The following is a 15,724-nucleotide window of genomic DNA, read 5'->3' on the forward strand; positions in this document are numbered from 1 at the left end:
CAGAAGAACAGCAGAATGGGCTTCGATACTTATGTGTCCTAGAAAGCCAAATGAAAACTGTTTGGTTATTTATTCTTATCCCAGTCAGAATGGCCAATATCAATAAAACAAATAATAGCACATGCTGGGGTAGATTCAGGGAAAGTATAAAACTTATAAATCTCTGAGGGAAATGAAAAACAACTGCAGCAGTTACTATGGCAACCAATGTGGAGGTTCCTCAAAAAGTTCAACATAATCTACTTCAAAACTCAACTATAAAACTATTGAGCATGTACTCAACAGACTCTACATCCTACTACAGAAATGTTAGCATCCTTCTTCATGCCTGTAATGTTCATACTAACAAGATATTGGCAATATGCTTTATGAACATCAATAGATGAACAGTGTTAAAATTGTGGCAATTTACACAATGGATTACACTTCAGAGAGGAAGAAAAATGAAATCATGAAGAGTATTTCACATTCTGATCAGAAAGGTTTTGTGAATTAGCTAATTATCTTATTAGCTAATTATCTCAGGAGCAATCTAGCCTGGGGCCTTCATATCCACTAATGTGAATGGAACCACAGGAATGTGCAAGAGAAATTGATCCTTAAATGTAATTACTGAAATTTTCTTGCACCTGGGCATAAAACTCAGATGCAGAGCCCAAGGAATGATAATGCTTATGATTTCTCCAGGGAACAATAAGCTAAGAAGAAAGGTATTGGGAAATATAAATGCACTCATAATTTACTGCAGCAATAAAAAGAGACACTCATGGGTGTACGGGAACATTTGAAAGTGGTGTTCTGTTTAATTCTACTTGTTACACTTTTATCAGGGTTCTCATTTTGGTGACATTAGAAAAATGTTCTACTTGACATTTTTCTTCTTGGTCTTGGAGCTTTCCTTCCTTTTCTGCAGTTTAACTGGTCCCAGGTGCTTTGTGAGAACCAAAAACCTAGAATCATGGAGTGCAGATAAAGACATTGATTTTTTTTTCTATTTACACAAAGCATGGTCACGTGAATAATGAGCATTTCAAAAGAAATTTAGATGAAAAGTAAGTGCCTTTTATTTATTTGTTTGATTATCAAAGTAAATACTATATTGAAGGTCTGTATATAGGCAAATGGTGATTCTCCATGTTTTCTGTCTTTTCCTCCTACCTTACTATCTAGGAAATAACCAATATTATTTTGTTTTATGCTGATTATTTCCTTATTTCTGATGATTTAGGAGTTATCTGGTTCATTCTTTTAGAGTCATAATTTTGGTTGGAAGCTGAGTGATACACCCTGTCTACATTTCTTCTAGAAGGATTTCCTGAATAGTGGCTATTCCCACTGTGTTCTGTCAAGTGATGTTCCTGAGAAACATAATCCAAAGCACTGTCATGAGTAAATTTCTTTGAGGCTGAGTAAACTTTCTATCTCTAGCCTGCTAGTGTTTCTTCCATCATGGTGGAATGTCCTATTCCTGTGGAGAGAGGTCTTTGGTATTTCTGTCCAGCATCATGGGTACATTTTTTAATAGAATACTTCACTTTTTATTGAAATATTGTTATGATATCATAACTGCTTTGCTCTATGACTCCTCCTGAAATCAAGTATAGGACATAAAGATTGTTCACTGTGGTAATTTTATGATTTCCATCAAACTTTGTTTCACTTGATCAGATGTATAGCTACCTTCCTTTTTATTGACAATGCAATTACTTTTTTTTAAATTATAAGTTTCTCATATATAACAGCTATCTATACAAATACTGAATATAGCTTGTATACCTGCTAAGGAGGATATGTCACCCTAAATAGTGACTTCATATTTCCCTTGACAATTGCTAGAATGAAAGTTGTTGCCTATAGCAGCTACAACTATTTGAAAAAATGCGACTAAACTCACAAATTTGATCACTTTTTCACTACTGATTTCATATTTTTCTTTCTTGAATCTCTGTTGTACAACTTTAATCTCTGGCACTTATTCCACATTTGTTTCTTATTTTCTTAATTATTGAGCATGTGTTTATATAGTCTAGATGCACAGGCTAGATATGTGTGTTTGACCATAATTCAATTTTATTATTGATGATTTGATCATTGGTTTGGGAAATTGTGACAATGTCTTCTGCAGCATGCTAAGCAAATTGTCACAAATAACACTCGAAATACCTGTTAATGAACACTGTGCAAGATGTGTATTGTATTACCTGTAATAGATGTTTTATAATTAGAGGCAAAATTTGTGTTCATTTATTAATAGCATATGGATGAATGTAAATTCATAGCAGAGGGGGAAGTTTTGGAACATGGAGATGAGAGATATTTTCAAGGATAAAAAAATAATTAAATCTAGAGTGAAACTGGTTTAGGTGTAAAACTTAACCATGGGTATGAAGGACAATGAAAAATGTTACTAGGTGACAGCACATATTTGTTACACTGACAAGGCTTGTTTTCACAGCAAAATGGAACATGAAAGACATGACTCAGGAGTCTAAAATGTCAAACAAATATGAAAAATGTGTGAGGGAAGGTTCAGAAGTGTTTGAATGAGAAAATCCTTTCTCAACTTAGGCAATGTTTGGTTATGTGCCTAATTTGAGGCTCTACTGTTCTAGAAATTTGAGAGAAGCTCTCTTCTTGAGAGTAGACATGAAGGAATTTGCAATTCCTATTTTTAAATCTTCTTAAATCTCACTAGCCTATGGACACAGTCAGCATTGATGTGATCTCTCTAGGTAAAATTAGTAGAATATTTGTAAAGTTAAGAAACAGATTATGTAGACATAAGTACAACAGAGGTAAAAATTAGCTCTATGGTATCAACCATTTCCTTGATTTTCCCCTATGTAACTGCATACTCATTAAAAAATTGGTTTTTATCAAATACTCTTCTAATTTTATTGTAGCAGGAATCTTAAAGAGTCTTATTAATAAAATCAAACCTGAGGCCAGTTATTGGGGTGAAATGCTGGTAGATCAGAGAGACAGAACAAGCCATAGCTATCTCACCTTGCCAATTCCTCAGCTGGTCCTGTTTCCTCAGACTGGAAGCTTCTGTGTCCTCATCCCAATGGCTCTCAGCTGAACTGCTGCTAGAAGCCTGAAAGCTTAATCAGTCAAAATGCTTAACCAGGCCAAATGCTTAACCAGCCAAATGCTTCTAGTTTCTGGTCTCCACGCCTTATATATCTTTCTATTTTTGCCATCACTCCCTGGGATTAAAGGCTGGCTTTCTGGGATTAAAGGCGTGAGTCACCATGCTTGGCTGTATCCTTGAACAGATGGATTTCTGCCTCTGGAATGCTAGGGTTAAAGGCGTGTGCTACCACTGCCTAACTTCTATGTTTAATATTGTGGTTCTTCTGTCTCTGACCCAAGATAAGTTTATTAGCATGCACAATATTTTGGGGAATAAAATATCACAGTTTATATTTATTTATTCATTTATTTGCCCTTTCACAACTGAAACTTTATTGGTTGAGTCCATAGACATTTCAATTCTTTTTTTTTTAAATTTTTATTTTTATTTTACAATACAATTCAGTTCTACATATCAGCCACGGATTCCCTTGTTCTCCCCCCTCCCGCCCCCCTCACATTCCCCCCCAGCCCACTCCCGAGTCCCACCTCCTCCAGGGCAAAGCCTCCCCCGAGGACTGAGATCAACCTGGTAGACTCAGTCCAGGCAGGTCCAGTCCCCTCCTCCCAGGCCGAGCCAAGCAATCCTGCATAGGCCCCAGGTTTCAAACAGCCAACTAATTCAATGAGCACAGGACCCAGTCCCACTGCCTGGATGCCTCCCAAACAGATCAAGCCAGTCAACTCTCTCACCCATTCAGAGGGCCTGATCCAGTTGGGGACCCTTCAACCATTGGTTCATAGTTCATGTGTTTCCATTTGTTTGGCTATTTGTCCCTGTGCTTTTCGAACCTTGGTCTCAACAATTCTCGCTCATATAAACCTCCTCATTCTTGCTAATTGGACTCCCAGAGATCCCCGGGGCCTAGCCATGGATCTCTACATTCAGATTCCTCAGTCGTTGGATGGGGTTTCTAGCACAACAATTAGGGTGTTTGGCCATCCCATCACCAGAGTAGGTCAGTTTGGGCTGTCTCTCGACTATTGCCAGCAGTCTGTTGTGGGGGTATCTTTGTGGATTTCTGTGGGCCTCTCTAGCACTTTGTTTCTTCCTATTCTCATGTGGTCTTCATTTACCATGGTCTCCTATTCCTTGTTCTCCCTCTCTGTTCTTGATCCACCTGGAATCTCCCGTTCCCCCAAGCTCTCTTTCTCTTGACCCTCGCCCTTCATTACCCCCACTCATGCCCAGGCTGTTCATGTAGATCTCTTCCATTTCTCCGTCATTGGGCGATCTCCATGTCTTCCTTGGGGCCCTGTTTTCCAGGTAGCCTCCCTGGTGATGTGAGTAGCAGTCCAGTCATCCATCCAGAATATATAAGGAACTCAAGAAATTAGACATCAAAATGCCCAACAGTCCAATTAAGAAATGGGCTATAGAACTAAACAGAATTCTCAACAGAGGAAACTCAAATGGCTGAAAGACATTTAAGGAATTGCTCAACATCCCTAATCATCAGGGAAATGCAAATCAAAACAACTCTGAGATACCACCTTACACCTGTCAGAATGGCTAAGATCCAAAACACTGAAGACACCTTATGCTGGAGAGGATGTGGAGCTAGGGGAACTCTCCTCCACTGCTGGTGGGAATGCAAGCTTGTACAATCACTTTGGAAATCAATATGTCACTTTCTTAGAAAATTGGGAATCCATCTCCCCCAAGATCCAGCTATACCACTCTTGGGCATATACCCAAGGAATGCTCAGCCACACCACAAGAGCACTTGTTCAGCTATGCTCATATCAGCATTGTTTGTAATAGCCAGAACATGGAAACAACCTAGATGCCCTTCAACTGAAAAATGGATAAACAAAATGTGGTACATATACACAATGGAATACTACTCAGCAGAGAAAAACAATGACATCATGAGGTTTGCAGACAAATGGATGGATCTATAAAAAAATCATCCTGAGTGAGGTAACCCAGACTCAGAAAGACAAACATGGTATGTACTCACTCATAGGGGGATACTAGATGTGGAACAAGGATGACTGGACTGCTACTCACATCACCAGGGAGACTACCTGGAAGTCATTTCAATTCTTAAAACATAGACCCAAACACTAAGAGTCATACATTGTGTCCATGTACCCAAAAGAGCCATGTGTTGTTTTTCTTTGAATTTATTCCAGTGATGTTCCATCCTAAGCTTGGCAAGTTTTCCCTAAGACCTCACATAACAATCAAATGCTCACAATCCTTAATTCCACTGACTCACAAGTTTATGCCACATACAATACATATTCAAAATTTCAGTCTTTCACAGCACATTGTCACAATTGTTAGGAAAATGGACTGCCGTGACCAGAGACAGTTCTGACAGTGCAAGGACCGAGGAGTGGTTTTTTAGGATACAGTTCTACTAGAAAGTCGAGACCAGAAATAACTGAATATATTCCAGACAAAAATCATGACCAAGACTCCAAATTACCATTAGTATGCTTTGCGTTGTAGGGTATAAAACTAGCCCCCTCTACGGAATGTTATGGTGACCCCTGAGACAGTCCTGATTCAGTATCCTGCTATTTTCTGGTTGTACCAAAAAATAAACAACCAGTAAGTGATTTAACCTCTTAAAAAAATCATTTACACTTAAATGATGGGATGAGGTGGGATTTCCTCCCACCTTTTAAAAATGTTTCTAGAGCTACTAAAAAATTCGCATTTACAAAATAGTTGATAAAATAATTCTCTGGATTGTACGTGAAGGGAGGCGGAGACACTGACAGACACGATGGATGTTTAGGCAGACTTGGCTTCTTTCTCTTCTACTTCAGAGGCTGGACTCTGGTTTTCAGTCTCTCCATTTCCTGCAGGCACATCTGTTGTTTGCTGGTTAGCCACTTCAGGCGGTTTGCCCTTTGCCCCCCTCTTCCCTTTGGTTTGCACTTTTTTTTTCTAATGACTTATCCTTACCTGTGGCCTTCTTCGGCTTGGCCTCCACCTTGGCAGGGGTGGGGTTGGCTGGCAGCCACACTGATCATCTCTTGGGCTCTGCCTTTGCTGCTCCGTTCACGCTAACCTTCCTCTTGGTCATTATATTTTATAAAGTATCATAGAAGCATGTTGTAAAACCTGTATTATTCAGCATATAGCCAGTATGGTCCTTTCCATACTAGTATTGAGACGTTTCTATTATGATTAAAGCACAACATAATAGTTGACAAAGAAAATGAAGTTGTAGAAAAAATAATTGTGCAAAAATTGTCTACATGTGTTTTGTGAAATTTTGAATTGTGATCTAATTTTATAGTGACAGAATTAAATTTGCAATTGTAAAACAGCTATAATACAAGTAATATATATATTATATTTGTAAACATACATATATATATATAATGTATATCTTGTAGGAATTTTTTTGGTATTGTGGAAAATCATTCCACCTAAATACTTACTAAGAATATTTTAAATCTTTGCTAGAAAGTCATATATCCTACACACTTAATTTAAAAACATTTTCAACCTCTATTGTCCATAAGCAACATTTAACATTTAGTATTCATAATTACTTGAGTCACATTTGGAATGGTTGCATTTATCCTCACAATTTAGAATACATAACTACATAAATCATTCTTTAACATTTTCTTTGTTTTAGTTTATGTCTTTCATTTTCAGAGTATATTCACCAACTGGTATTTGATCCCTGAAGAAATGGCCTTATGAATATTGTTTGTCATAAACATATTTAACTGTGGCATATGCAGATATATGATAAACCTCATCAATATTTGTTTTCACAGGCCTTGTAGAACATTAGAAATTAATTTTGTGAAAATTAGAGTATTTAAATGAAACATTTGGTATGAGTTCCAATCTTGAATTGAATAATTTATTCAATATACTGGACTAATATTCTGCATTCATAGTTTTCACAAATGCAATCCCTCAGAAGGATTGTTGTCTTACCCAGTTCCTGTCCTGATTAATATAATTTTCAGTTGAATTATCACTTCTTTGTGTCTGGTATCCCAAATCAGAACTCATATATGCCAACTCCTCCAATGACTTCCCTAATCAGAATTTCTGTGGCTAAGCAAAGGCATTTTTGTGGCTTCCATTATTCACTAAAACTTGTAATTTGAATGACTGATGAAAGAAGGGTAGCTTATTAGATGTATTTTATTTCTTTACATTTCAAGATATTACATAAATACCACTAAATCATTAAAGATTTGATATTGAAATCTTAACTTATGAAATGAGTGAATAATAAGAGTTCAAGGAAACTGACCACTTGATTTCATAAGAAGAATAAGTGTAAACTCTAAAACTTGATTTGGAAAATTAAATCTCTGTTATTTGAAAGGTTAACTTCCCGGCATAGTAACACCACTGCTTTAATAGGAGAATTCACATTTAACTTGGAGACATCATCATTATACATCTATATATCCCACCACAGAATGGAAGAACACTAGAAAAGAGTACAGATTTTTTTAAAATCAGGAATATGGGGCTATGAATAAGATGTTCAGATGCATGAATAAAAATGAAATGGATCATGAAATAATCTAAGGGACCATGTGAAAAGAAGGATCAGTCCCCATAGTAAATTGTCATTGTTATAATCAATAGCATATCACCAAATATTATACAGTATCAAAATGAATGGAATAATTCTAGGGTACATGAAGTAGAGAGAAAGAGTAAGGATAATTATGCTGTCTGCAATAATAAATGAATTGAAAAGATTCTCAGTGCTGGTGATACAGATATTTTTGGCTACTCATTCCCTGTATTTATAATGGACTCATAGATTTGTCCAATTTCTGTTTCTGTTTAAAACTATCACTATCTAAGTAGCAGATAATACCTGCCTATTTTCCATGTATATTGTTGATTAAAAGTCTAAAATAAAGCAATTAGATTTAATGTCTTCTAGGACCTCTTTCTTAACATGCTCACAGACAAATGAATACAATTGTATGAAATTTCAAAATCAAAGCATCCCACAGGAATGAGTCCATCTCAAAACCTTTTGAAAATATCTTTATTTAATTGCAGAGATCTCACATTTTCATGAAGCACAGTAACAAGACTTGTGTAGCCATAGCAATGGGAAAAGAAAATGAGCATTAAATTTATAAACACTATTATTGTGATTTAATATTATCATGTTTGGGGCCCATTCTCTAATGATCTCTTTGCTCTCTTTTCAGGTTGACAGCTAAGAATTTCCACTTGATTTTATCTCTTTATTTTGCACTTGAAGATGTCAACAAAGACTCTCACATTCTGCCAAACATTTCTCTGCTTGTTAAAGTTGAATGTGGCCTACTCAATGATTGGAGGATGAATAGGTTATCTGCAAAAATTGGTGAAATTCTTCCAAACTACTGCTGTGTAAATCAGAAAAGATATTTAATCATACTTACAGGACCAATATGGTTATCATCTGCTGTGCTTGGACCACTCCTGTACATCACAAATAGACCAGAGGTAAGGTTGGGTGGATTGGTATTTGTGAAAACTGGCTCCTTCCATTCTGATTTTCCTTACAATGAAGACTGAAATGAAAAAAATGGATTTATGTTTAACTTAATGCATAGAATTCAATGCATTGTGTGCTGAATTTAAGGCACATGCCACTAATTTACCCCAAATAGACTTCAAGAACAGCAGAAACTTGAAGTTTTACTAGCAGACTTAGTTCATGAGTACTTTGAATGATGTTTACAATAAATTAATATGATTTAATAATGAGATGAAAACCTACACACTCTAACACTCCCAGCTTTTGATGTGCACGAGTAGTTTTAGACTGATCACAATACATTTCACCTTCTTCAATTTATTCTTTATACTCTTTGGCATTCAGCTTTACTATGGGCCATTTCATCCTCTCCTGAGCAGACGTGAACAGTTTCCACATCTATACCAGATGGCTCCTAAGGACACATCTCTGGCCTTGGCCGTGGTGTCTTTGGTGGTATATTTCAGGTGGAACTGGGTTGGAGCAATCACTTCAGATGATGACCTAGGACTTGAATTTCTCCTGGAATTGAGAAAAGAGATGCAAAGAAATAGTGTGTGCTTAGCCTTTGTGCATATTATTGTGGAGGACAAAATATTATTCCAGAAAACCACAAACAAGTATTATAATGAGATCACAATGTCATCAGCGAAAGTTGTTATCATTTATGGAGACAAAGACTCTTATCTACAATTCAATCTCAGACTCTACAAATTAGCATACATTCAGAGAATCTGGGTTACTACCCAACAGTGGGACTTTATCACACATGATGACAGATTCCTTCTTGATTCCTTCTATGGGACCTTTACATTTTTAAATCACCATCATGAATTATCTGGTTTTAATACATTTATCAAAACAGCAGTCCCTTCCAAATACAAAAATGATGTTTACCTTTCTAAATTATCTTGGCTATATTTTAATTGTTCTTTGTCATCATTTGGTTGTAAGAATCTGAAGAATTGTTCAATAGAAACACGATTGCATTGGTTATTCAAACATTATTTTGAAATTTCTGTGAGTGGTACAGGTTATGTCCTTTACAATACTGTGCATGCTATTGCATATGCACTCCATAAGATGCTCTTGCAAGAAGTAAACATATGGCCAAAGAATTCTGAGAAAAGTCTGGAATTTGACTCTTGGCAGGTAATACATATTCCAATGAAGGTAACGTATTATCTTAGATATAATTTTCTTAATGGACAACATGTGTTCTATTTAAGAATTCCAGGGTCTTTTCTATAAAAATATATCATTTTTTGTACCCTTGTACTGAATATCATGTGAATTTTATTGTTGATATAGTTTAATCCAGGAAACACTGGCACACAGACAGATCTTCATGATCTAAGCCAATAATATTTCCCATAACATATCTACCACATATGCATCTCACATTTAAAATATCTGAAACAAAGTAAAGTGGTTCTCATGAATATTTAAGCCCAGAAGAAGCTAATTGGCCTTTTAAGTGATCAAAACATTGGTGATTAATTATGTGAATATGCCCTAAGTAAGAGCAAATAATACTTACATATTTTTTGACATATAGATGATCTCAATTTCTTAGCTGATTATCAAGCACCATTTAAAAGAGATAAGGTATGTAATGTTTAACTACTCATTCAGGTGGGCAAGTATTAGAGAATTAACCTCAGTGAGAAGCTGGTATTTTCAAAACATAAAGTTATTGTTACATATATGTGGATTTTTCAATCTAATATATAAGTTCTAAGTATTAGATCACATTTCTTGATAGATTAATGAAAATTAGAGGCAGTCTGTATTTCATATATCTGTTCTAGATGCATAGGCATAATTGAAACTAAAATAATAAATGTTTCAGATGGTTCATTTCCTGAAGAACATACAATTTATAAACCCTGTTGGAGACCAAGTGAACATGAATCAGAAAGAAAACCGGGATATAGAATACAACATTCACTACGCTATGGATTTTTTGCCAAATGTTGCACTTAAGGTGAAAGTAGGAAAGTTTTCCATACATTTGCCACGTGGTCAACAATTGTATATGTCTGAAGAGATGATAGAGTGGAACATAGATCTTAGGCAGGTGTGTTGGTATTACTTGTAAAAATCCACATGCACCATAAGTACCAAAAATCTCAAGATTGACTTGAGCATTGTGGGTTAGAGTATTTTCAGATATAGTCACTAACTCACATCTCACATTCCTGTGAGATTATATTTTTTCAGCAGTAAAAATTTTCATATATCGCCGGGCGGTGGTGGCACACGCCTTTAATCCCAGCACTTGGGAGGCAGAGCCAGGCGGATCTCTGTGAGTTCGAGGCCAGCCTGGGCTACCAAGTGAGTTCCAGGAAAAGGCGCAAAGCTACAAAGAGAAACCCTGTCTCGAAAAACCAAAAAAAAAATTTTCATATATCTATATATTTATATATCTATGTATCTATAGCTATGTAAATTATATAGATTATATAAAATAAACACACATATATAAATACAATTTTCTCACTATACAAGTCACAGTACATCTACAATATGTAATCACAAAATAAATAAATGGTGCATTTTATTCAGTTCACGTGTGTAAGTGATGTTTTTCGGTGGTACAATGTTCTGAATCACTGTAACTATTCCCAAGTATGTAAACTTTTTCCTTTATAGTCCCTTTTATGATGTTTCTCAGACTCCACCTTCCATGTGCAATATGCCTTGCAGTCCAGGATTCAGAAAATCCTCTCAGCCAGGGAAGGCAGTCTGCTGTTTTGATTGTATCCCTTGCCCAGAGAATGAAATTTCCAACATGACAGGTAAGTATATAGCATATTAAAAGATTCATCATATTAATTTATTTCTACCATTTTTACATTAATCTCAATGTTTTTTATGGAAATTGATAAGATAAATCATATTGGGGAATTAAATGAATCAATAAATCTACCTAATAAGTAGTACAGCAAGTATCCTGAACTACATTTCTGAACCATTATTCTAGCAACTTTTCACAAAATAGTTTCTTTTGTAAACTAATTTAGAGTGCTAAACATCACTGTAATATTTATCCTTTGCCTGGAATTCACCTGTGTATAGTACATTTACATTTCTTCTTTCCTAAGACATGGGAGATGTACATCATTATTTTCATTTACCCTATGAGGTTTTTGATAAGTTGTAGATGATCATAGATGCTGCATCCTGCTGGAGAGGCATGTTTTTTTGTAGTGTGTCTTACAGTAGATAATGCAGTCACTTCATAGGTTGTGCTTTCATTTGCAGACTAGTCTATAGATGAGTTTGCAAGCCAGCATATAGAATTAGAAATCAAACTTTTGTTTTCATAATTCATTATGAAAAGTGTCAATTTAAACTTTTCATATTGAATAGGTGGGGTATCTTCTTAGAGACAAGGTTTTCATAGAACATTGGATAGTGATGTTATGGGTAATGTAACAGGTAACTAAAAGATGGAAATACACTCTTCTTGAGTGATGACACATGACTAAATAAAACTCACTAAAGAGGTGTAAGTGTATAAATTTGAAAGACAATATAAGATAGTTCTCTGTTAGGAATATAAGTTAGGATAGAAAGTGATTCCAGTACATTACTTACCAAAATAGGATAGATAATGGAATATTTTTTCTGAGTTTGTCAAACATACATGGACTAGATATTGTTGAGGAATTTATTACTTATATATATTGCAAATAGCTATTGTACTTATTGTATATAGTTATTCTTATTTTAGTTATAAATTTTTTCTATTTTCTTTTTATTAGAATAAAAGTGGGAAATGTGGTGATATTTTAATAGTGGTAAAGTGTGATTTTATTTGTATGTTAATAAATAAAGTTTGCCTGGAGATCAGAGGTCACATAGAGAGGTTACATAGCAAGCCAGGAACAGCAGTCAGGCAGTGGTAGCCCACAACCTTAATCTGATCACATGGCAGACAGAGTTTTTGTGTGGTCAAGGACACAGCCAAGCATGGTGACATGAGCCTTCAATTCTAGAACCAACCATAGAGACCTAGAGGTCTGTATATGTACATGTAACCAACCCTCTTATTAAATAAGAAACACAGAGCCAATTCAGAGAAGAAAGCCAAGAGGTCAGAACTAAGAGCCTTACCCTATCTACTTCAGCCAAGAGAGCTCTCCGAAAGGAGCTACTTCCTGTGTGTTTGTCTTTATAAAGACTTTTGGTTCTTCCTTCTCATTGGTTGTAAACCCATGCCTCATCACTGCCTGCCTATAAAGACTTCCAGGCATTCTATGGTTGAGATTGAGATTAAAGGTGTGTGTCTCCAATGCTGGCTGTATCCTTTTACACACAGAGATCTGCCTAGCTCTATCTACCAAGTGCTGGGATTAAAGGCGTGCGCCAACACCGCCAGCTCTTGCTATGGCTTTAATAGCTCTGACCCCCGGGCAACTTTATTTATTAACATACAATTAAAATCACATTTCAGTACAAGTAAAATACCACCATATGTACAGACAGGCAGTGACAAGGAAGTCATGTGCCTGGGCTTAGAACCAATGAGAAGTCAGAACAGGAAGGCAATAAAAACACAGATTAGATGGGAAGAAGCTCTCTCTGGGGAAGCTATGGTGATGAGGTGATAAGATAAGGTAGTCATGGCTCTTCACTAGTCCTCTGATCTCTTTGGCTATTACCTGTGTAAAAAGTAAATAAATAAAAATAAAATTATTGTTTCATTAAATCTGCAAACAAGAATTTAAATTGTTCCATAAAATTTGAACATAATAAAGGTGTAAATGCTTGAAGGGTTCAGAAACAAATAATTCATTCAAATATTAAACATGTTTTTTAGAGAAATAAGTGAATACTGTAGAAAAAAGTTGTATGGAATACTGAATGGAAAATAAATTGATGAAAATTGTGTTTTAAATATATTAACTTTTGAGTAGTTGAATACAAAAATAATGCACTAATAATTTTAAATTTTTAGTAATTGCTTATATGTATTTTAAAATCTGGAAAATAAAACTTTTTACAACAAATACTAATAAAATGATTTAAAAATAAAAGGTAAATAACAATGTTGTCAAATAGTTTAGATAACATCACATATTAAAATATGAGAGAATATAAGTAATTAGTAAGGAATGTACAGTCATGAATGTAAAGACTCATTATTAGAATAATATTATTACTTTCAAGTTTTCTCTGTTATATCCATTCAATTGAACACAGTTGAAGATATGATGTCACAAATTACATAATGTAGGGTGTAAGGAAACTCTTCCCTCTATCCTTTATTATGTGCCTTATCTATGTCCTTAAGAGATGGGAAAACATCACTTTCATGTTATTTTCTCAATAAAATACTTAAATTGAGAGTATTGACAGTCCAATATTACAGAAATTCATAAAATTAATAGGTATTGGTTCTAACTAAAATTCATATATTGAAACCTAATAGTAAATTTGATGTATTTAATATGTAGAGACTATAGGTGCTAAAAGGTTTATGAAGCCCCTGCTTTCCCTGACACTGTTCATACAGGCTTTTAATTAATATATGAGGTTCATTGTATTGCAATAAACAGTTATATGAGGACATTGGGATATAGTACCTGTCTTGTAGGTGATAGACAGATCAAAATACAGATGAAAAAGTGGGTTTTATGATCTTGCATTTCATAAAATACAGGAATGTTAAGAATAAATATGTATTACTATATTATCCTCACTAACATATTTTATTATGGAAACACAAGTATTCTCTGGCAGGTTAATCACTTCTGGTAAGGAAATAAAAATGTCTTAAATATACATGAAAGATAAAATTATTAATTTGCATAATTTTCATAAGGACAATAGATTTTGGAGTCACTATTAATTCTTAAACAATACAGAAATACCAAAGGACAAGGCTAATTTGACAAAAAGTTCTAATACATTAATAGAACATGTTTTATGAATAACCAACAAATATTAAATGTGATATTAATTTGCTTCTGTACCAGACATGAATCACTGTGTGAAATGCTCAGATGATCAGTATGCCAACCTTGGAAGAAATCACTGTCTCAAAAAAGTTGTGACATTCCTGAGTTATGAAGACCCTTTGGGAATGTCTCTAGCCTGCTTGTTTTTCTATTCTCACAGCTTTTGTACTTGGTGTCTTTTTGAAGCACAAGGACACTCCCACAGTCAAGGCCAACAACCGAACTCTCAGCTATGTTCTACTCATCTCCCTCATTTTTTGCTTTCTCTGTTCCTTGCTCTTCATTGGCCAGCCCAATTCGGCCACATGCATCATGCAGCAGACCATATTTGCAGTAGTGTTCACTGTGGCTGCTTCTACTGTCTTGGCTAAGACAGTTACAGTAGTACTGGCCTTCAAGGTTACTACTCCAGGTAAAAGGATGAGGTGGTTGCTTGTGTCAGGGGCACCTAACCTCATCATTCCAATTTGTACCACGATTCAACTGATTTTATGTGGGATGGGATCTGGCTGGGCACTTATCCTCCATTTGTTGAGGCTGATGTGTATGCTGAAAAAGGCCATATTTTGATTGTCTGTAACATAGGGTCAATTTTTGTCTTCTATTGTGTCCTGGGATACTTGGGCTTCATTGCCATAGGAAGTTTCACTGCAGCATTCTTGGCCAGGAATCTGCCTGACACATTCAATGAAGCCAAGTACCTGACGTTCAGCATGTTGGTGTTCTGTAGTGTCTGGGTTACATTCCTTCCTGTCTACCACAGCACCAAGGGCAAGGCTATGGTGGCCGTGGAGGTCTTCTGTATCTTGGCCTCCAGTGCAGGGCTGCTTCTTTGCATCTTTGCTCCAAAGTGCTTCATTATTTTGTTAAGACCTGAGAGAAATTCTTTTCAAAAGTTCAGGAATGTGCATTGTAAAATTTAAAATACTCATTAAGTCTTACTAACATGTTTCCTAGGCAATAGTTTCCAAAAAGAACTCACTGACATTTTTAATCATCTAATTTTAAGTCAAAATATGCAATTTGTCTCATGAACAAATGTAGAATATAAACTACATATTATAATTCTAAAATGGACCTAGACCTCAGTTCTCACAGATCAAACTTTGTTGTGAGACATTTCTTCATATGGAA

At 35.4% G+C, this 15,724-nt stretch overlaps 2 pseudogenes; one reads left to right on the top strand and one right to left on the bottom strand.

Annotated features, from left to right (window-relative positions):
• The first annotated feature begins 857 nt into the window (after positions 1 to 857).
• On the top strand, positions 858 to 15,513 carry LOC128094716 (vomeronasal type-2 receptor 116-like; annotated as a pseudogene).
• On the bottom strand, positions 5,885 to 6,179 carry LOC128094613 (non-histone chromosomal protein HMG-14-like; annotated as a pseudogene).
• Positions 15,514 to 15,724: the final 211 nt, after the last annotated feature.

The sequence above is a fragment of the Peromyscus californicus genome, unplaced genomic scaffold (assembly GCF_007827085.1).
Source record: "Peromyscus californicus insignis strain IS unplaced genomic scaffold, ASM782708v3 Scaffold_4__1_contigs__length_199733344, whole genome shotgun sequence".
NCBI lineage: Eukaryota > Metazoa > Chordata > Mammalia > Rodentia > Cricetidae > Peromyscus > Peromyscus californicus.